The 24,305-nt window shown below is 37.3% G+C and overlaps 1 long non-coding RNA gene across 1 annotated transcript in view; it reads right to left on the bottom strand.

Annotated features, from left to right (window-relative positions):
- Positions 1 to 8,567: 8,567 nt before the first annotated feature.
- LOC116523042 overlaps positions 8,568 to 24,305 on the bottom strand; it is a 56,052-nt gene continuing 40,314 nt past the window's right edge. The window contains exons 3-4 of the long non-coding RNA XR_004257025.1: positions 9,534 to 9,621; positions 8,568 to 8,618 (exon numbers count right to left, since the gene is read on the bottom strand). This is a non-coding gene — a long non-coding RNA (uncharacterized LOC116523042). The remainder of the gene's footprint in view (positions 8,619 to 9,533; positions 9,622 to 24,305) is intronic.

Raw genomic sequence — 24,305 nt, 5'->3', positions numbered from 1 at the left:
GGCGCGGCCTCATTCTGAACTAACTGCAGTCGCCGGATGCACCTCAAGGGCAGCCCCATGTAGAGCACATTGCAGTATTCCAGCCTAGAGATCACAAGGGCTCGAGTGACTGTTGTGAGAGCCTCCCGGTTCAGGTAGGGTCGTAACTGGCGGACCAGGCGAACCTGGGCAAATGCCCCCCTGATCACAGCCGACATGACTATATCATATTCATAATTGCCATAGGGTGATTCATTTACGTGCTCCATATTCAACTGTTCTGCTTTGTTATCAGTCCCTGATGGGCATCAAATAAAATTGTTCATGCATGTTGGGTCCAAATGATAGCAGAAATATGTGACTGAGATTATGTCAAATTCCACACATTTGCTACTCATGATCTGAATGATCCTCCCTTCTGATTGGAATGTTATATTTCAGCAGTCATTTTGAAGTCCCACTTTTTATATAGAGGGGAGGGTTCCAATCCTGAGCTGGATCTAGAGTGAGCTTTTGACTGAGGATCACTGTTATTGTTGCAGAAGTCCACACAAATTAAAACTGAAAAAGTATCAGGCAAGTCTTAAAGTACTGATATGAAAATGTGGTAAATTTTATTGATAAATCATTCTTCTGACTGAGAGGAGATATAATGTAGCAGATCATCACTCAGATGTGGTGCTGAGTAGCAAGGCAGCTAAACAAGTGTATATCCTGGGTGTATTATAATTCATTTATTATATTAATTCAAGAGTGGGGTACTTAAATGAACACCATTTCCCACAGTTAACGAACTGGTGAATATTTATATTGCTTTATGCAAAAGACATGGTAATCCTTTTGCAAATCTCAATTACAAAGCCTTGAAGATACTACTTTTGGATTGCAAATCAATTATGAGAAAACTAAAACCATGTGCTTTATAAAAAAAAATGCTGCCCCTGCACTTGCCCAAAACATGCCTAACAAATATGTTGCTTTTCATATTTTGGATCTGTGCTACAATACTGGCAGGTAAATGTTCAAATGACAGTGAACTCTCTTCTTTCTTTTTGTCTCATTAGAGTTGTGAATTCTAGTCCAAACACTTGCAACTATTTGAGGCCAAATTATTTGCCTATCTTGTATATGGGGATTTGCCCATCTTTTATATGGGGATCCAGAGTCAATTGCACCAAACTAAACAAATGAAAATATTCCCTTATAACACAAGACTGGCTAATTTTTTTCAATTTCTTATCTTGTTTAGTCTAACCCAAGTAGAAAAAATAAATTGGAAAAATTCAGAATTTTGAGTTTTCATCACAGTCATTGCTGACACGACCAAGAACTATGACAGCTTTTAGAAAAAGAAACCTTATGTAGAATAGCATTGTGGAAAGCCACCCCTCTCTTAGAAAATGAAATATTTTAAAGAATATTTAAAAAAGCAAAATATTATATTTGCCTAAATGAGAAATGGAGAAACGTGTTTTTTTAGAGGCAGGAAGCAGACTCAGTCTTTCTTAATAGCCCTCAGCAGATATTTTGTGCTCATTAAGTTAGATTGAGCCACCTTATTCAGAAACCAGCCCCAGTCTTCCTGCCCCCAAGCAGAAACTGAGAAGGCCACTTTTTAGAAATGCAGATTTGATAATCCATTCAAGACAAGATATTTTGAAACAAAGGCAGAATGGTAGGATTAGAAGTGACCAGAGCAGAGTCTAAAGCCCCTTCATTGCACCACCCCAGATCAGTCCAAACATCAACAAAATTAGCTCACAGAAGCTCCTAGGATTGAATTTCCTCTTTTGCCTATACCGCCAGCTATGACCCCTACATAATCCCTTCATGACCCCATAAGAATCTGACAACAGCCAATAGAATATTAGATGACATGTTCTTCCACTGGTACAGGAAGCTCAAATACAAAGTCCAAAGAAGGTATAACCCCCCCCCCCCATCAACTCTATTTTGTCAGCTGCACCAGAACCATAAATGCTGGTGGTTCTAATTTAAAATATATTTTATTCATTTTCACATTCCATTTTACAATCACTTATATACAGGGTATTTGCTATAAGAAAAAAAAAAAAAAAAAAAAAAAAAGAAAGAAAACACAACTCATCATTCACAACCCCACCTGACACTTCCATCCTCCATACACCCCATCTACCCCCTCCAACTTTCCTTTCCTCCCTCTAACGCTCCCCTCCTACTTCCCTTTCCCCTCAAACCTTCCTTCTCCCCTTACTCCCAACACGCCCTCCTTACATTCCCCTTACTCCTTCCTTACTCCTCCCTCCTCTTTCCCTCTACCTCCCTCCTTGGTGTATTCCTTTATTCAAGTGTTGTTTATTATAATGTAATAAAAAGTAAAATAAACCAAGGAAAAAAAATTTAAAGAAAGAAAAGAGAAAAAAAAAGGAAAAAAAAAGAACAACCGTATATAAGTGCATTCTTGTTCTTATTGAGACTATGTTAACACCCCCCCACCCCCCCCCCCATAAATCCCCATCCCTACTCCTCCCGACTTCCCAGGGCCCACACCTGGCACTGCCTTCTATCTAAAGTATCTTATATTCATATGGATTAAAAATAAAAGCAATATATTAAAGGAAACCCCCCCCCAAAAAAAAGAAACTCTTTGTGTTAAGCTCAGCCCCCCATCTTTATATATGCTTAAATAGTGTAAGTCATTCTATCTATATTTTATTCTCGTCTCTTGCTTCTTTGTTATTTACCCCAACCTCCTGTAGACTCTCCCATTCCTCTTCCTTAACCTTGTATTCAGATAAACATTTATCCAAATTTGTATAGACATCAATATACAATCTAACTCAAAAATAATCCCTTCTAGTAAAATTTAAGCAGCGTGGATCATTCCACATATTCAAATATTACTTTACAGAAGAATAATCAAACTTTCCCTTTCTTAACCTTAATTTCAAACAATAATTCAAAATAATCTGACCAGACTTTCCCTTCTTGGTAAAGTTTAAGCAGCGTGGATCAAGTATTACTTTACACAAAAATCAGTTTGCATTCCATCTTGAAATGATCCCGACCAGCTTTCCCTTCTAATAGGATTTAAACAATGTAAATCATTCCGCGTGCATTTTGCCCTCATCCCTTGCTTCTCTGATATTTACCACTATCAAATTTATGCAGACATTAGTTTAAAATTTAGCTCAAAATAATTTCACCAAGCTTTCCCTTCTAATAAAAATTAAATAGCATAGATCATTCCACATATTCAAATAATACTTCCAACAAGAATCAGTTTACCTTCCGTTTTAAAATTATGTCATCCAGCTTTCCCTTCTAACAGAATTTAAACAACATAAATCATTCTGCATTCATTTTACATATATACATTCAGTATCACCCCACCAATATACGTAAATCATTCCGCATGCATTTTACCCTCATCCCTTGCTTCTCTAATATTTGCCACTATCAAATTTATACAAACATTAGTTTAAAATCTAGCTCAAAATAATTTCACCAAGCTTTCCCTTCTAATAAAAATTAAATAGCATAGATCATTCCACATATTCAAATAATAGTTTCAACAAGAATCAGTTTACCTTCTATTTTAAAATAATCTCTTCAAACTTTCCCTTCTAACAAGATTTAAACAACGTAAATCATTCTGCATGCATTTTACATATATACATTCAGTATCACCCCACCAATACATTCCGCTTTTTCTGCCGGAGAGAGGTCGCAAACCCCCATTCAATCCACAACTTTGGTGAATATTTTAGAATGTCTAAATCCTCAAACTCCGCTTTTCTGCTTCTCCGAGGGAGGGGGAGCTACCCCCTCCATCTTGCAGCCATGTGGTCTGTTGCTTGCCTTCTCCTTCGGCTTGTCTCTCCTCTTTTCCAAGTGAATCAGGAAGTCCCGCCTTCAAAGTCTTGTAATAGAAATCTCGAGCCTCCGAAACAGAATTGAGACGAAGTCTTTGATTCTCAAATGTGACCGTAATGCCGGCTGGGGCCTCCCATTTATATTGAATCTGATGATTTCTAAGCTCTTTAGTTAAAAAGGTATAGTCCCTTCTTGCCTTTAACATCTGGAAAGGTATTTCTTTGAAGACAATCAAGTCCTGGCCATCAACTCTCAATCTATTATTGTAAAATTTTTGCATGATCGCGTTTCTGGATTCTTTTGTGGAGAAATATATGATTATGTCCCTCGGGAGCTGTCACTGTTCCGCTACCAACGAATTCTGGCGATAGATTTTCCGAATCTGCCAATCAAAGTTAAGTCCCGGGCTTCCCACCGCATGGCTGAGGGCTTCAACAAAGGTCTGTTTCAGATTCTCTCGCTCCTTTTCGCGGAATCCTCTGACTCTTATTGCGAATGCCTTCTTATTAAAGTTTATCATAACGAGCTGTTCTTGGGTGTCTCTAATTTTTTGTTGTAATATTTGAATATTAGTAGTCAAATTAGAATTAGCCTCCTCCAAACTTTCCAATTTATTCTCTATTTCAGCGGTATAATCTGACAGGGCAGACACGGCTGCAAACGTATTCGCCTTCATTTGGTCAATTTTAGACTTTAAATCACCATATAGCTCCAATACAAATTCCTTAATTTCTTGTTTAAAATCATTAAACATTTGAAAAAAAAATTCCTGTGTTAAGAATTCTCCAGTAGAGGGCGTAGGAGACAAGGGCTGCGATTCCAGTGTAAATTCTTTAAGCTCATTCACAGATTCTTTAGGCACATTTGTAGAGAGACGCTTCGATTTTGTCCTGGGTGCCATTATAAATAGACAAATAAACAGCGCTTTCGCTCCCCTCTGTTTCCAAAAAAAACAAAAAAAGTTATTTTGTTAAGGAGCGGTCTGCAGGAAGGTAAAACCGGCTACGTACATCCCCTATCAGTCACCAACGGAGAGAAATCGCCATTTTGAAGTCCGTTTAAACAAAGAAGCCTCTAAGACAAATGGTGCTGGTATTTAAGATAGTAATAAAAGCATAAATCTCACAGGAGTGGGACCCGCCCGTATTAATCCTAGCTTCAAACAACTTTGCTTTGTCCTGGGGGGGGGGGATCGCCTGTCTAGGGCTGCAAAAAAAGGCAGCTGAGAAGAACTGGCTGGAGATAAAAGCTCCGCTCACGCTGGATCTAATCTCTGTCCACAGCCAAAAAAAAAGAGAAAGGCTGTGAATTACGAATAGACCCTAGCACACAGAGCTACTCCCTGCCCCTTTATAGTCAAAAAGGGGTGATATCTATGATCTTATTTAGATATACAGACCAGATCTCTGAGAGAGCTCGGTTGAGCCCTCCTCGGCGACAGGCTCCGCCCCCCCGGAAGCCGCTGGTGGTTCTGTTCATCATTAAATTATCTTTCCAATCAGCCTCCATGTTTCCAGTATCTTTCTCCCAGCTTGGAACTGAACCAAATGGATATTTCTTCCAACAGATACGACTAATGCTGTTTGGAATACTATTGGCACATAATAAGATATCTTTCAAACCAGATCACCAGTTTATACTGTCTGAAACTACATTTTTCTACTGTTATATTTTACCATTAACTATACAGGAGAGCAGGTTTCAGAAGTTCACTTCCCCCTCCACTCCCCCACCCCAAATAGATTTGTTCCTGTCTGTCTGGGAACACTGAATTACTATAAGTTCTATAGAGATGGATTTCTGGAGAAGAATGGTGGATGGTTGGCAGCATTGCAAAAAGTAGAACTGACAATCACAATGGAAGGAAGAGCCAGCAACTAGATCAGCTCTTCAATAATTCCTTTCCGGAAAAGGAGGATATCACCCATAAGTAGTCCAGCAACAGATTTCCAATATAATCTTTAGAGCTGAGCTAATCATTTTGCAAAAAATGTGGTCAGAACCTTTAAAAGAACCATAAATTTGCATACTTCTTTTTCTAATCGCTTTTAGAAATTTTAACAACTTTTCAGCTATTAGGAATCTTTGTATGGACATGTTTTATAACACTGGGTAAGTTTTCTTCAATCTTTAATGAAATAATATTTAAATCCAAATTTAAGAACTTATTTTTCTTTATTGACCGGCAAATAACCAGACTCAGACTCAACTTATGATTAGAGAATGAAGCAACATATTCTAACATTGAACATTTTGGATTTTTTAAAACAATGGAGCCAGTTTGTGCAGTACATCTCATGCACTCCCTCCCTTCTTTGCACATTCTCTCATACTTTCCCAACATGAACCAACTTTTGCATCCCTTCACATGCTCTCCAATCTATGCTGCATTTCTTATGCACCCTCTTGCACCACTGAGCATCCTTGCACATCCTCCTCTCCCCCCACCATTCCATACCCCAACCCTTCTCCCTCCTTTCCTTCCCTGGGACTTGAAACTTTTTGCAGCTTATCCACTGGTTTTGATTATGGGAAGTTGACAGCAAGTTGCCCTATTTAATGACCATGCAATTTATTTCAACAATAGCAACTGGCAATGTGGGGATTGCTGTCCCTAAGCAACATAGTAGCATTTTCCGAGTGCCCTGCTTAGTAATGAAAATTCTGGTGCCAATTGCCATTGTAAGTTGAGGGCTGCCTGTATGTTATTAGCCTGAGGAGGTTTTGATTCATAAAAAGTTTATTCAAATTACTGCAATTTTTGATTACACTATTTTTTTGGCATTGCAACAGTTACCATAAATTTTCAGAAAATGCATGGAGCAATTAAACTGTTCTAATAAATACCTGTTTGCTCAGAACTCTCCTCACACCCACTCATTTATTCTTTTTCTTGAATAATTTATTCAGTTTCTTCACATTAAAGACTTAAGAAAAGACCAATAAAATTATTTAAACTGAAATTGGCCCCTCAAATGTTTCTATCCTAAACATTTTCCACATTTAATTAGAAAGACTTAGCTGTACTGTACATTTAATTTAGAACTATTAACATAACACAACTGAAACAAGAATTCTCAGGAATAATCAGAGAAAGAATTCTGGGTGCTGAAATGAAAGGTGCCCAGGTTAGTAATATTATGTATTATACAACAAAACAACAATACAAAGATACCCAACTAAGGTTTCTAACATGTTCTCCATACTTTTCAGCCATATATCGCCAAGACTCAACTAGTTAAGAATTATGCAACTAGCACTCCGATACACTTGGAGGGACCAATAATAGAGAATACTGATGTAGAGTGATAAAACTATAAAATAAAAAATATTGGGATGAAGGAGCTAGAAGTAATTTTGAAGCAGACCTATTGAAACAGCTTATGGCGATGTAATGTAATTGAAGAAATATATCAGTATTACAAGAATCAGTTCCACATACCTTTAGAGGAAGATCTTAAAACCAATTGTTCCGAACATGGAACAATATAATAGATTGGAAAGCTTATAAAATATTATCAGGCCACCTCCATATTATAATCTTAAGCTATTCCTATCCTGTCATCTCCTTATGTTTTTGGTTTTTTTACTCTTTAGTAGCTTAAGAAAATTCTATCTGCATTGAAATGTTCTGGAAGCAATTGGCCACATGTTCAGACTGAACTTCTGGCTACTAGAGCTTCCATTAGACAATTGCATTGCTATATCATTATTTCACTTCCCAGCTTTCTGCAGATAGGTTTTACTGGATATTTGGTTTGGTTTTCTGATCTTGGCTTTGGTTACTGCAAATACTATGGCATTAAAGTACTGTATTTTTCGGACTATAAGACACAAGCTAGCTTTAGAAGAGGAAAACAAGAAAAAAGATCTGCTTCTGCATAAATCTGGTATTTATCTGCCTAATGCCATTGCAGAAAACAGCAAATATCCTGGTCAGTTTCATCACATTCTCACAGCCCAGCACATGGCTCATTAGGACTCTGCTCTGTTACACACACCACTGGTCAACTGAGCTGAGCTGCTGCTGCCACTGCCAGGAAACACTGGAGCCTTTGCTGCCGATCAGCGGATTGGCAATTGGATTTTCCTCCTGGAATACCACCAATCAGCTGTTCTAGGTGGCAAGGATCTCCGCTGCCATTTGCCGCTACTGCCACAGCCCATTCACCACCACCACTCCCCGTTTGCTGCCGCTGCTGTCCATTCATCACTGCCACCCATTCGCCATTGCCACTGCCCATTCCCCACAGCCTGTTCACTGTGGTCCATCTGCTGCAGCCTGTCTTCCACAGCCCATTCGCCATGGCCTATTTGTCATAGCCCATTAGCTGTGGCCTGTTTGACACTTCTGCCACCCATTCATCACTGCTTCTGCCTGTTCGCTGCTCCTGCTGCCCATTCGCCACTGTGATCAGTGGCGAATGAGTGGCAGCAATAGACGGGGGCATTCCCTTTTGCCTAGAATAGCTGACTGGCAGCACACCAACCCCCCTCCTGCCTCCCACATCCCTCCTCCTACCTCCCATATCCTGACTCCCATATTCACTGTGTAAGATGCACAGACATTTCCACCCACTTTTGGGGGGGAGAAGAAGTGCATCTTATGGTCTGAAAAATATGGTAATCTACTACTTTAGTTATAACATTTGTTGACATGAAGAAAGTTCATAGGTTCAACGGTTTTTGGGTACAAACTCAGTGGTGCGCTATTTTGTAGGGTTTACCTTCAGCTGAGGTAGAATGTTTCATCCTTCTTTCCAAACTGTTCAGCTCAGTAGGTTCTGCAAAGAATTTAACATTGCATTAACCTGTGCTGGTTAAAAAAGACAAAAGGGGAACTGAAGAAAAAGAAAACAATCTCCACAGAGCAGAAAAGTGGTAAGATTGGGAAAAGAAAAATGGCATTTTTTTAAAAAAAAACAGGGTTTTAAAATTAAGAAATCAGTATTTTTTTAAAAAAATAATTTCAACAAACAAACTATTAACAAAAACTTGAACAGGCACCATCCAATGTCAAGCAAGAAAAGACAGGTGAAGGGTGTATTGGCAGGTGGGGGCAAGTTCATGATAATATCTATCTCTAGCCTTCAGAAATGGTTGATGGCCTATACTCATGTTTTGGAGAATTACTGGGTTGTCATCATTTCAAATAAAGAATTCGGATTTAGGACTTTTACCAACTATTTTATTCTAATACTCGTGATTTAAAATTGATCCTGGCCTTGAACGTGTGCCTGCCCTATTTATAGGCTTCTCCAAGAAAGAAAATGGAAAAAGCACTTCCTTAAAAAGAGAAGTATATTTTGAAAAATCTCTTTTTAACATTTCCTCATTGTCAGGAGACTAGGTTTTTAAATATTTAAAAGGGTGACAGAGTTCATCTCAAAATCAGTGATAATCAAATCCCAGGACACTACTGTTCTACAGTACAGCCTGGCCAGAATTAACTTTCAGCCAATACCTATCTCAGAAGGGTGTGGGAAGGAATTAGTTTGAATTCATTTTTAACATTTTTGGACATTACCCCTTCCTTTTTTTATGAGCTCTTCACAGCTCTGCTATTTTATAAACTCTTCACATTTTCTTCTTCTAACAAATTGTATCTCAAAATTAGGCACATAATGTTACTTGAAATTCAGCCTTCATTTTGCCAATAAAGCATGAAAATATAAATGCAGAACTGTTATGAAAATTACCTGACTTTATGCCAAGCTTCTTTTCTGCTTTAGTACAATCACAACTACATTTTCCAAGCACACCAAACAAGGGTGTGTCTCTCTGCTCCTGTAACAAGAAATGAATAAGCTTCTATAAAATCTGACAAAACAAGAAACACTAATTTGTTTTCACACCTCATTTAGCCTCTGGAAACTTAAGTTTGTGTTGTTTAGACAATTCTATGCAGAGCCATCTGCTGGCATTCAAAAGAAAAAACAGATCCAAATCAAACTTAATTGAAAGGAAGCACATAGATTTCCTTCTTCTTTCCTTATGCTAGTTTCTGAAAAAAAACCTGTCAAGACCCTGTCTTGAATACATTTGGGTCAGTATTAAAGGTTGGGGGGAAATGACATTGCTATAGGTCTATACTACAGGCCACCCAACCAAGCAGAGGAAGTAGATGAACTTTTTGCTAGTCAACTAACTAAGTTATGTAGGAAGCACACCACAATAGTAATGGGGAATTTTAACTACCCAGATATCAACTGGGAAATAAACTCTGCACCAAGTGGAAGATCCAACAGGTTCCTAACGAACCTAGCAGACAACTTTGTTTCCCAAAAAGTAGAAAAGGGAACAAGGGGACCGGCCATATTAGTCTTAATTCTCACTAACAGAGAGGAAATGATAGAAGGTGTTGAAGCCATAGAAACCCTGGGGCAAGTTACCATGCAATATTGGAATCCAACGTTATGCAAACACAAGTAGTAGAACAAAATCAACTAGTGTCTTAGATTTTAAGAGAGCTAATTTCAATAAACTTAGAGAGAGCTTGAGAAGAATTCCATGGATGAGAATCCTCAAGGGGAAAACAACTCAAGAAGCTTGGGAAATTTTGAAAAATGAGATTAAAAAAGCTCAGTCTAGCACAATACCAATGAAGAAGAAAAATAATAGCTCCCAAAAGAAACCAGCATGGCTGCATAAAGAACTTTCTGACAAATTGAAAGACAAAAAAGTTAAGTATAAAAAGTGGAAAGAGGAGGACATAACTAAGGCAGAATATCAGCAAATAGCCCGATTCTGTAAAGATGAAGTAAGGAAAGCTAAGGCTCACAATGAAGAAAGGCTTGCCACAAAAGTAAAAAATTACAAAAAAAAGAGCTTCTTCCAACATGTTAGAAACAAGAAAAAGGTTAAGAAAACAATTGGTCTATTGCTGGGAAAAAGTGGCAAGAAGGTGACAAGCAACAGGGAGAAAGCAGAACTATTTAACTCATGTTTTGCATCTGTCTTTATACAAAGGGATAAAGCAGTCCAACCTATCAAAAACAGCACCACAAAAATCAGATTAGGAACACAAGTTGAAATAGGGAAGAAAATGTAAGTGAGCACCTGTCTACCCTAGATGAGTTCAAATAACCAGGACTGGATGGATTGCACCCCAGGGTTCTGAAGGAACTGGCAGATGAGATCTCAGAACCACTGAACTATATCTTTCAGAGATCCTGGAACACCGGGGAACTGCCAGAGGACTGGAAAAGAGATGATATGGTTCCCATTTTCAAAAAAGGAAAAAAAAATAGATCCAGGAAACTATCTATACACCTATCAGCCTGACTTCAATACCAGGAAAGATTCTGGAAAAGATAATCAAGCAACGAATTAGTGAACACCTAAAAGTAAACGAAGTAATAGTCAAAAGTCAACATGGTTTTGTCAAAAACAGATCATGCCAGACTAATCTTATTGCATTATTTGACAAAGTCACAAAATTAGTGGACCAGAGGAATGTCGTCGATATAGTTTACTTGGACTTCAGTAAGGCATTTGATAAGGTAGACCATAACCTACTACTAGATAAAGTAGAAGAATGTGGGTTAGACAGCATCACCATCAGATGGATTCGTAACTGGCTGACCAACTGCACTCAATGTGTGGTCTTCAATGGAACTGCATCTACATGGAGGGAAGTATGCAGTGGAGTACCCCAAGTACTCTTCAATATCTTCATCAATGATTTGGGTATAAATGGGGAACTCATCAAATTTGCAGACGACACCAAGCTGTCAGGAATAACCAACACTCCAGAAGACAGGATTAAGATACAGAAGGATCTTGACAAACTTGAACATTGGGCACTATATAATAAAATGAAATTCAATGATGAAAAGAGTAAGGTTCCACATTTAGGCAAGAAAAACAAAATGCACAGGTACAGTATAAGTGGTACCTTGCTCAATAGTAGTAACTGTGAGCGGGATCTTGGAGTGCTAGTGGACAACCATTTAAATATGAGCCAGCAGTATACAGCAGCTGCCAAAAAAGCCAACACAGTTCTAGGCTGCATAAAAAGAGGGATAGAATCAAGATCACGTGAAATGTTAATACCACTTTATAATGCCTTGGTAAGGCCACACTTGGAATACTGCGTTCAGTTTTGATTGCCACAATGTAGAAAAGATGTGGAGACTCTAGAAAGAGTGCAGAGAAGAGCAACAAAGATGATTAGGGGACTGGAGACTAAAACATATGAAGAACGGGGTATGTCTAGTTTAATGAAAAGTTTGAGTTTGAGTTTATTGGGATTTATATGCCGCCCTTTTCCCTGAGGGGACTCAGGGCGGCTTACAACCACAGGGGAGGGGGGTGCAAGGTCAAAAACAAACAATATGTGCACAAAAAAAATAATAATAAAACACAACTTTCATTCAGCAATCAGACACTCGGGCGGGTAATTGGAACCTATCCCCAGGCCTGCTGGGAGAGCCAGATCTTGAGGGCTGCGCGGAAGGTCTGGATAGTGGTGAGGGTACGGATCTCCATGGGGAGCTCGTTCCACAGGGTCGGGGCAGCAACAGAAAAGGCCCTCCTCCGTGTGGTCGCCAGTCGACATTGACTGGCAGATGGGATTCGGAGGAGGCCCAATCTGTGCGATCTAATTGGACGGTTTAGGGAGGTAATCGGCAGAAGGCGGTCTCTCAAATACCCAGATCCACTACCATGGAGTGCTTTAAAGATGGTCATCAGTATCCTGAAGCGCACCCGGAGACCAACAGGTAGCCAGTGCAGCTCGCGGAGGACAGGTGTAACGTGGGCGAACCGCGGTGCGCCCACTATCACTCGCGCGGCTGCATTTTGGACTAGCTGTAGTCACCGGATGCACCTCAGGGGCAACCCCATGTAGAGCCCATTGCAGTATTCCAGTCTAGAGATCACAAGGAAGGACTAGGGGAGACATGATAGCAGTGTTCCAAAATCTCAGAGGTTGCCACAAAGAAGAGGGAGTCAAATTATTCTCCAAGGCACCTGAGGGTAGAACAAGAAGCAATGGATGGAAACTAATCAATGAGAGAAGCAACTTAGAACTGAGGAGAAATTTCCTGACAGTTAGAACAATTAATCAGTGGAACAGCTTGCCTCCAGAAGTTGTGAATGCTCCAACACTGGAAGCCTTTAAGAAGATGTTGGATAGCCATTTGTCTGGAATGGTATAGGGTTTCCTTCCTAGGTAGGGGGTTGGACTCGAAGACCTCCAGGGTCCCTTCCAACTCTGCTATTGTATTGTATTGTCTAATTCAAATTGGAGTCCATTTTCTCCTCTTCCTCCCCCTTTTGTAATTAATTTTTCTCTTGTATAAACATCCTGTTTGATAATGTCATGTTTGGAAGTGCTTAGGAGGAAGTTAAACATCAGGATCTGTAATATTTCATAACTAAACCCAGAAGGGAAGCCAAGGAAAGAGACTCTCCAGATGGTGGAAGATAAAATCAATATGTATTTAGACCACATGATATGGTGGTCTAACCCCAGCACAAAATAGTTGAGATCTCACATGTCTATCACGTCTCTGCTTTACTTCCTTGAAAAATTATAATCAGCTAAAGCTTGAAGCATACCTACCATGTTAAGGTTATGCAGTCTGGTGCTTTCCAAGTGTTCCAAATAAAACTCCCATAAACTTTCCAACTTTCACAAGATGAATTAACTTTCAGTCACTATGTGCTAGCAAACATTCATAAGAACCAATTTAGCTACACAGACTCCGTGAGTAAAGTGTCTACATAGCCTGGGATGATTGTTGGAGACCTAAGAGCAATTACCTTGAAACATCTCACTTATTAAAATGTCTAATGAAGAACTTAAGTAAAAGGTCACAGACTCCTTTATTAATATAGTCCAAGATTGTGATTAATGAGTGCTAAGAACAAAGCAAAACAGTATGAAAGACTGGTTTGTATTAAAAGCTGTATTTATATCATGACCTACTCCAAATCTATTTGTGTTCTTATTATTACTGCCCTGTCTTTCTGCTAAAATGCCTCAGGGTTTTGCACAATAAATCAAAACAAGATCTAAAAATAGGAAATCAATAAGAAACCTATTTAATGAAATAATAAAATTACAGTAACATAACTAGACTGAGTTCACGCAGCACAGTAAACTCAAATAATATACAGTAGTTAAAACCAAACTTATTGTGCTCTGTGAATCCTCAGTTTCTTTAACAAATCTGTGAACTTAGCAACTTTATCTTATTCAACACATACAACAGAGTATAAAATAAAGTCATCCCAGTGATGATGGGGATGACTGAAGTCTCCTTTTAATTTATTTTATTTTGCTTTCATCTAGTTTCTTATTCTGCCAGATTGTATCTTGTTTTTATTGTCATCTTTTTCATGCTTTAAATCATTTGTAAACTGCCTAGAACCACTGGGAATTGGATGCCATATACATTTAATAAATTATAAGAATTAGAAAGGCCATTTAAACTTCGATTAACTAGAAGAATACCATATCTTTTAGTTATTGGGGTTCTCTAGGCATTTATCCTTATTTACTGTTCTTAACTATAACTGCATTTTTCTGTAATAATTTTGTAACAATTTCATATTTCTTGCGTCATGTTGAAGCTGAAAAAGGAAAAGATTGAGGAAGAAAAAAAAATCTGTCAAAAGTTCCATAAATTACAAAACAAAACAATTTTAAAGTTATGGTATTTTTCTCATGGTAGCTGAGCCAGTTGTCTAATCCCTAGTCAACACTCATAAGGCTAACAACTATCTTAGGATGAATGTTTGTATTATTTAATAGAGGATATTTTTCTATTTAATTTTATATTTGAAATACTGCCGAAGCATAGTCCTCTATAATGTCTTCTGTGTAGTGATGACATAACTAAATATTTGGAATTTGCTCAATTAATGGGGAAAGAAATAGGGTTGCCGATTTCTTTGATACAGAAAATTTTCTAACAATTTCTTAAAAGCAGAGTTTCTTTTACAAATAATGACAGCAGCACTCCTTAAAAAATACAATAGATGAAGTTCCCTAATGATGTCTTCTTTGGGATTTTAGCATCTCAACTGGAAAGATAATTCTACAGTCCATTCATATACATACATACTGTACCTACACACCTGTCTTTGGTAATTGTACAATTAAGTATAAGAATATTCAACTGAATTTTGTCAAAATTGTCAACTTTGAAATAATTTTTTCAGACAATCCTTTTTCATCAAAAAGATGCTTGAGAAATGTTAATTAATTTCAAGAACTATCCAGTTCAAGAGTACTTTAAGATAAATAACTTCAATAACGGGGAGTTCAAATTTTAAAGTTGTATAGTGATACTCACTAACCTAACTAGAAACTGAAAAGCATATAAGTACTCTTAATTACAGGTTTCTCTTTATATTGCTTTACTATGTAAACGGTAGTACTTACCAAATTCAAATCGCTTTATAAAATTAACAGATACATATTTTATGCAAATCTATGTCCTTTTTTTTGAGAGATGTTTCTTTCTTTTTTAAAAACCTGATTCTGTGCACTGAGTCCTGCTAATAATTTTGTAGGCCATCTTTCCTTTTTACCATCAAATTTTATTGCATTTTGGAGTTATCTAACTAGATCATAAGAAATTATTTTAATCTAAGTAAATATTGTTTCATCCACAGATGCATCTATGGTTATGAAAGAATTATGTTATACTTCGATGTGCAGAAACTTGAACTGCACCTTAATAGGCAGCACAAATTGTCTCTACTCAAGAAAGAAAAAGTATGTGATAGAAAGGAAGTTGATTAGCAAACACATCATAATCAGTGACTGTTTCAAATTAGTGAAGTGATTGTTTTAAAGAAACAGAATTCACATTCTTTTACCTAACATTGGGTTATCTCTTAATTCATGTCTTGATTTTTTTTAAGTTCTCATTCTTTATATTTGTAAAAATTACTACAGCAACAATGTGAATCAAGGCTCAAAGAATATGCTAATACAGTAAGAAAAAACTTGACTATACTAAAATAAGGAGAATAAACTAAAATGAAAAAAATGGAAACTTAGCATAATAAATGTAAATTTTAGTTGGTAATTTTTTTTATTCCTGCAATTTCAAAACTGATAACAATATACAGAAATCAAGAGCAGAATATATATATATATATATATATATATATATATATATATGTATGTATGTATGTATGTATGTATGTATGTATGTATGTATGTATGTTTTTTTTATTTGTGTTTAGGCAAATAAAAGGCAACAGTAAAAATATTGGGTTTCTGTCGTGATGGACTCTTGTGACGAGCCAAAGGACAGATGATGGAAGCAGTTAGCTTCCTCCCATAATTGGGGCTTACCAGGGGTTGTAAAAAAAAAAAATCTAATATATATGTGTGTGTGTGTGTGTGTGTGTGTGTGTGTGTTTATTTTTTATTTATTTGTGCTGATAAATAAATAAAGGGAGACTAGTATAGATCTATTTCAAGCTATTTAGCTCTCATCAGCTAGCCATACCCTTACTGGGATTTGAACCTGGGCTATATTGCACACTAGGCATACTAGGCAGAGATCTTAGCCATTAGGCCACAGGCTCTTATCCGTTTATCAGCGAAGCCAGGGTGAAAGGTATCTATTAGATTTTTTTTTTTTTACAACCCCTGGTAAGCCCCAATTATGGGAGGAAGCTAACTGCTTCCATCATCTGTCCTTCGGCTCGTCACAAGAGCCCATCACGACAGAAACCCAATATTTTTACTGTTGCCTTTGTTATATTTGTGTTTTTTTTTATTTGTGCTGATAAATAAATAAAGGGAGACTAGTATAGATCTATTTCAAGCTATTTAGCTCTCATCAGCTAGCCATACCCTTACTGGGATTTGAACCTGGGCTATATTGCACACTAGGCATACTAGGCAGAGATCTTAGCCATTAGGCCACAGGCTCTTATCCGTTTATCAGCGAAGCCGATACACACACACACACACACACACACACACACACAATATGTATATATACACACACACACACACACATACATACATACACACACACATACATATACATACATACAAACAAACATGTACAAGATAACAGATATAAGTATAAACATGGACATGAACAAGGAAATGAGTACAAATAAATGGGGACAGTAGGATAGGGATAGTAGGCATGCATTGCTCTACTATATTGCTGCTTTTACACTCTTCAAAATTCTGATTCAGAACCAAAGGCATGGGAAACTGATTAATTTATTGTATTGCATCTTTTAGCAGAGCATGGTAAGAATACTTGAAGGTCTGGCGCAACAATGCCAGGACAATCATAGCTCCTCCACAGAGATGGGTTTCTACCAGCTATCAGCCGAACCAGTAGTGGCATGCCGGCCTGGGTCACAGAGCTGGCAGTGAGCCAGGATGGTCATGCACCCAAACTGATTCCCTGATTGCTACCGTCATCTTTTTTTTTTTTAGTTCTGCACATGCGCAGAACAATTTCCATTGAAATATTCATGCATGCACAGCACGCATCCAGCATGCACACAAGTGAACCGGCAGTAATGCCAGCTGAAACCCACCCCTGCCCTCCATTCTTGTTAGAAAATGGTGAGATAAATTGCTGATATTGTTACCCTGTTTCATATTACCTTTCATGTACTAAAACTAAGTTATTTGTCAATCAAAGCTCTCATAAGGATTCACCAACTGAACATTATCTAAAACTAATGTGGGGAAGAGATTTTTATCTTAGTTAATCTTTGTTGACAAGTTCAAATCTTTGTTGACAAGTTCAAATCCTCATAGAAAAATATAGCCTCATGTTAACATAGTGCAGATTCTCAGTTCAGCTAGTGATGTCAGTCGTATATGGAAAATAGCCTTATAAAAGATCAAGCAATATATCCTAGACTTACTGAACAACAGCTTTTTTTGCCACTACAACATTGGCCTTTGGAACAGATCTTTGATGTACCACTAAATAAGAGTGTTTGTGTGTGTATGTCCGCGCACGCCGTGTGTGCGCACACACACACATATACATATACATACACACAACCATACACACACACACACACACACGTATGTATGTATGTATGTATGTATGTATATGTGTGTGTATATATATATACATACATACATACATACATACATACATACTATATGTATATATATATATTGCTCAATGGTTAACACATCTGCCTGAGAGGCAATAGAGCACAGGTTCGATTCCCAACATAGGGTATGGCTAGCTGATGAGAGCTAAATAGCTTGAAATAGATCTATACTAGTCTCCCTTTATTTATTTATCAGCATAAATATAACAAATGTAACAAAAAGGCAACAGTAAAAAATATTGGGTTTCTGGCTGGATGGTCTCTTGTGACGAGCCGAAGACAGAGAGTGGAAGTGTGACCTTCCTCCCATATTTGGGCATACCAGGGGTTGTGACTTTAAATATATACCTCTCACCCTGGCTGGCTGATAAGGAGTCGAGCCTTGTAGCTCAATGGTTAACACATCTGCCTGAGAGGCAATAGAGCACAGGTTCAATTCCCAACATAGGGTATGGCTAGCTGATGAGAGCTAAATAGCTTGAAATAGATCTATACTAGTCTCCCTTTATTTATTTATCAGCATAAATATTATATATATATATATATATATATATATATATATATATATATATATATATATATATATATATATATAATATATATATAACATATATATATATATATATATATATAATATATATATAACATATATATATATATATATATATATATATATATATATATATATATATATATATATATATATATATATATATATATATATATATATATATATATATATATATATATATATATATATATATATATATCTTTCTATAAATCTTTTATAAATCTTATAAATCTGCCATCTTTCTATAAATCTTGGTGTGTGTGTGTGTGGAGTGCTGGCTTTGTTTCAATAAGTGGATTGATTGGATGTGGGGCTGTATTATGATTGGTAGATTGCCAGCACTCCACACACACACACACCAAGATTTATAGAAAGATGGCAGTTCTGGCCATACTTTAAGCCAAAAACAGCAGCCTGAGGATGGCGAGTGAGACCTTGCCGAAACATTGCCAAGACAATCTCAATCTTACATGGGAAAAGACCCAAATACAACAAGACCAACATACCTACACCCGTGAAAATCTACAAAAACAAATATCTTATCTCTACGGGGAGGAAACATTCCTGCTCACCAGATCCTATGAGAAACTTGATGTTTGAAGAGCCACTATCTTATGTGACCTCACATTCCTACGCAACTTTCGATCCCCACAGCTTCCAACTAAAACTCCATTCTAAAACCTCAGCCACTGAAAGGATCCTGAAAAAAACGGAATTAGCCCTAATCAGAAACGAACTCCACAGGAAAAGATTCCTACTAGACCAAACCAACCGGGACCTACTCACCCTTCACCTCAAACTCAGCAACAAAATCCACACAGCAATCTGGGACAAATCCAAACAACTAGCCCTCTGGAGAGCCGAAACAGAGACCTCCTACAAGACAGACAAACACACTAACAAACTCCACAGACTAGAAAAACAACAGAAGCCCAACCCCCCTCCACAGCAACTCTTGAAACAAACAGTACACAACATATCAGACAGAACCCTCACCACAGCTGAAACTGTCCTTTCCAGAGGATTCAACTTTTCATCGCCCCTAAACATATCCCCACTGAAGACGTCATATGCAGAGTTGAAGCTACTCTCACCAAAATCAACCCAGATGAAGCCAATAAAATCAGACTTGCAGTTACCAACATCCTTTGCTCCAGTAATCCACCCAGAAGCAACTTACAATAACAAGAAAAAAAAAGCACTCACCAACCTGAGGAAAGACAACAACATAATCATTCTCCCAGCAGACAAAGGTAACACCACAGTGGTGATGAACACGTCTCACTACCAAGCCAAACTATCCAACCTACTCCAAGACCCTTCTAAACGCAGACCCCACCATCTACCTGGAAAAAACCACCAAATCCAAAATAAAAGCCTCTCCCATCAGTGAAGAGATCCAGCAAAGAATCATCCCCAGAGAGAAATCTTCCAGATGCCCCAATCTCTATGGCCTCTCCAAGATACACAAAGAAAGAACACCACTCAGCTCCATAGGCTGACCTCTATAGAATCTTGCCAAATTCCTTGCCAAACAACTCCAACCCTACACAGAATCCATCACCTCACACATACAAGCTCACTCCACTTCATAGACCCAATAAAGAAACAAAACCTACAACCCAGTGACCTACTAGTTAGCTTCGATGTCATATCCCTCTTCACCCAAGTGCCTATAAAAGAAGCCTTGACAGCTATCCAGAACAAACACAATCCTCCTAAACACATCCTGGACCTGACCAACTACTGCCTAACCAACACATACTTCATCCATAATGGACAAAAATACAAACAGATAGAAGGAGCACCCATGGAATTATTCCTCTCGCCCATCATTGCAAACTTATACATGGAACATTTTGAAACTAACACCTTGAATAAATCTGAACACAAACCCAAACTCTGGCTTAGATATGTTGATGACACTTTTGTAATTTGGCCACACCGGAAAGAAAAACTGGACAACTTCCTCACACATCTCAGCAGTCTACACCCCAAAATACAATTTACCATGGAAATAGAAGCAAACAACCAACTTCCCTTTATGGATGTCCTAATCTACAAAAAACCCAATGACTCCCTAGGACACACCATCTACCGGGAAAAAACACACACCAACCATGACTTAAACGTACAATCCCATCACCACCCTGTGCAGATCAACTCTGTAGCCAAGACCCTCATCTCCAGAACCGAATGCCTAGCCGACAAAGACCACCTGAAAACTGAATTACACACTCTCACAAACGTATTAATCTCCAATGGATTCCAAAGAAAAACAATTACCAACTTAATCCAAAGGGAGACTCCCCACAAAAAACCAAGGCACAGAACAGGACAACAGCATCACCCTCCTCCCTTACATCAAAGGCATCACAGATAAAATCAGCAAAATTCTCCACAAACACAATATTAAGACTGACCAAAAAATAGCCAACATCTTAAGAAACCCCAAAGACAAAATCCAGCTAGAAAATGAAGGAGTCTACAAAATACCATACAAAATCTGCCCTGCAACATACATAGGACAAACGAACAGGAGAATAAATGCACGCCTCACAGAATACAAGAATGCAGTAAGAAAAAAGAAAAAAACTTCCTCCCTTTTCCAGCACTTAAAGCTACAGGACATGAAATTAATTTTGAAGGAGCCAGGTTAATCTCCAAAACTGAACACTTCAACAAGAGAATAATTATGGAAACTATCGAAATAGAGAAACACCCCCACAACATGAATAAACATGATGATACCTCCTGCCTACCAGACATCTGGAAACCAGCCCTAGTCAACAAATGAGCCCCACCCACCATCCAGGCCGTTACAACACAAAACAACAACGGACACACAGCCAGCACCAATCAACCAATCATGATACAACCACACGACCAATCATTCCACTTACTGAAACAAAGCCAGCATTCCACCCCCCCCACCAAGATTTATAGAAAGACGGCAGATCCAACCACGCTTTAAGCTCAAAACCCAGCCTGAAGATGGCGAGTGAGACCTCACTGATACGTTGCCAAGACAATCTCAATCTTACTTTGGAAAAGACCCGAATACAACAAGACCTGCATTCATGCGTGTGCACGCACACACACACACACACACACACACACATATTCTGTGGCCTGTTGCCCCTCCTCACTCTTAGTTTCATTGCCCTACCAGTACTCTTTTCTTCCAGGATGAATGTGAACTATGACATTGAATCAATATTTCATGTTTTAATGAGTTGCCAACTGTATCAAAAATGGCACACTGAACAAATATTAACCTTCCTTGTAATCTCCACAATTGTACTCTGACAGAAAAAATATTTTTTGTTAATAAGCCACATAATCTAAATATAAGTCGCAAAATGGTGCTCAGTTTTAGTTGCTCTAAAGAAGCTGGAATATAATTAAGGTATGTTAAAGGATCAAATTAATTATCCATGTTATACCAACTTTTTAACAATTTAATTCATGTGCTGCTCTTTGATGTTCTCTAGTCAATGATTGTAACTTGAAAATTCCTTTGTAATTATAAGCAATATGATTGGTTACACGCTTGTATGTGACTAGCACAATAAATATAGTAATATTTATTATGAATGCATTTAAAACTGGATAACAAATTTTCCAAATAAAGAAATCAAGCTTATTTAGTTGAATTTCTTTCAGTTATCTTATTCTTCTAACTAAACACAGGTTTTATCCTTTTTTTCCACTCAAGTGATTAAAAAAGAGTTTCACATGAAAATGTGCATTCATTTTATGCTTGTATATTCATTAAAAAAATGGCATGTCTTTTTTTTACTATTAAAGTTTGTGTAATACTTCCCCTTATTACTCTTTTCAGTGTTTTTTAAAATTATTATCTTGTAATACGCCTGCAGATTGATAACAATCTTATAATCTGTTATTATTTTCTAACTTAATACTTTGTACGTTCTCTTCTAATTGGTATTATTTTTGAATTGCAAATAACCCTGCAACATAAGAAAAATACATAATTTGACAATCAATTATGTTTGATCCAACTGACCATGGAGAAATCTAGTGCTTTGTAAGAGAGAATGGTTGGGTTTTGTACAAAATTAAACATTGCTGAGAAATTCTACCACCTGAAAATGAAATCAGCAAATGAATAAAAATAACAAAGAAGGGTTTTTTCCTATTAGAACACTTAAGCAAATATTCTCCAATCATTCAGTTATTTATTATTTTATATAGTGTATAGTCTTTGATACATGAAAGCCAGGAGCCTACAATGTTATTACAGAGTAGTAGTTTGGTTGCCTAAGATTACTAGTTCATTTAGTTCACACTTGCATATTACCAGGATGCACACAGAACAGCTAACAGCGTTCTGCAAGAGTGTCAGCATCCTTGAGGGCTTCTCCACCATTTGTTTTTACCTTGTATTCAGCCTGATCTGGCACTAGTTGGTCTCTTCTTCCACCATTAGTCCCACCAGAATGATAATTATTTATCTACTTGCAACTGCTGGATTGGCAGAAGCTAAGGTGACTGATGAGAGCTCACTCCATCATTAGGACTGCTGGAGTGCAGACAGCCAAACTTCTCCAGCTGACAAATCCAGTGTATTTGTATGAGTCATCATGCCTCATAATCATTAAGAAATGCTTTAATAATATTCTGCTAGATTCTGCTATATTAACAAATATTGATATCTCTATTTCATATTCAAATCCCAGTCTGATGGGTCTTTATAAGGATTGGTTATTCTTCCTGAACATCAAAGTATTACAGTGATATATACGTTTACTTTGTAATATAATCACTGTTGTTAAAAATTTGAATGCCTATTTAGAAATTTGTTTCAAAAGAATGTGTATGTACACAAAATGCAGATATGGTTATATTTGAGGACTACAGTATAATTGGCAATTATTCTTTAGTTTATCTGTTAATATTTATGCAAATTCAGATATATTTAAAAGATAACTCATTTGCTATGTTTCATTTTAATGGACAAATTAACAGTATTTAAGAATTGCCAACTTCTAAAAAAAGCAATGATAAAAACTATGAAACATATAAATATTTGCTCAATCTGGTCTCCCATAACACTAATTTTTCTTTCCCCATTAAAAGCTCTGCAAAAAGAAATCTGTCTTCAGGGCCCACCGAAAAATGTTCAAGATGAACCACTTGAATATCAATAGTGTTCTATAATGTTGGGTCACATAAACTTATAGATTGCTTTGTTTCAAAGAGTTTTACTTAACTATTATTGTGCAATGAAGTTTTACAGTAATCAAACAGCTTCAGTTATTTCATTAATAGTATATAACTGTCTATGATTCTGAAGTTCTTGGGAAATTTAACTTAACTAGCATTAACAATGCAAATAAGCCTAGAAGCACTATTCTGCCAAAATGTATATCAGTCAATTGTTTCTAAATGTGACAAAAGAAAATTAGCACATCAAGAAATGGGAGGGATCTCTTAGTGTCAACTTTTCTATACACCTTCTAGCTGTAGCAGTTGCACTTCCTTTTTGTTTTTGTTTTTGAAGAGGTGTGATAGATGATGGAAGGTACTACACATGGCATCTACTATGTTGGCTGTTTACAAGGGAAGGCAGCATCATGGCTAGTTTTGATTGAATTCATCACCTTAAATGCCTAAAATTAGTCATTCTCTAAGGTGTAACTAGATGAACTGTTTTTTCAAATAAATGCAAAAAAGAAATAAAGAAGAAAAAGCATTTCTAATATGAATGTTAAGGGTCTTCTCCCACCCCTCCCGTACCCTCTTTTACAAAGGTACTTAACATTCTATTAACATAATTTCTAATTATACTGAGAAAATCATA

The sequence above is a fragment of the Thamnophis elegans genome, chromosome Z (genome assembly GCF_009769535.1).
Source record: "Thamnophis elegans isolate rThaEle1 chromosome Z, rThaEle1.pri, whole genome shotgun sequence".
In the NCBI taxonomy this organism is placed as follows: Eukaryota; Metazoa; Chordata; class Lepidosauria; order Squamata; family Colubridae; genus Thamnophis; species Thamnophis elegans.
This window is presented reverse-complemented; position numbering and strand designations above follow the sequence as displayed.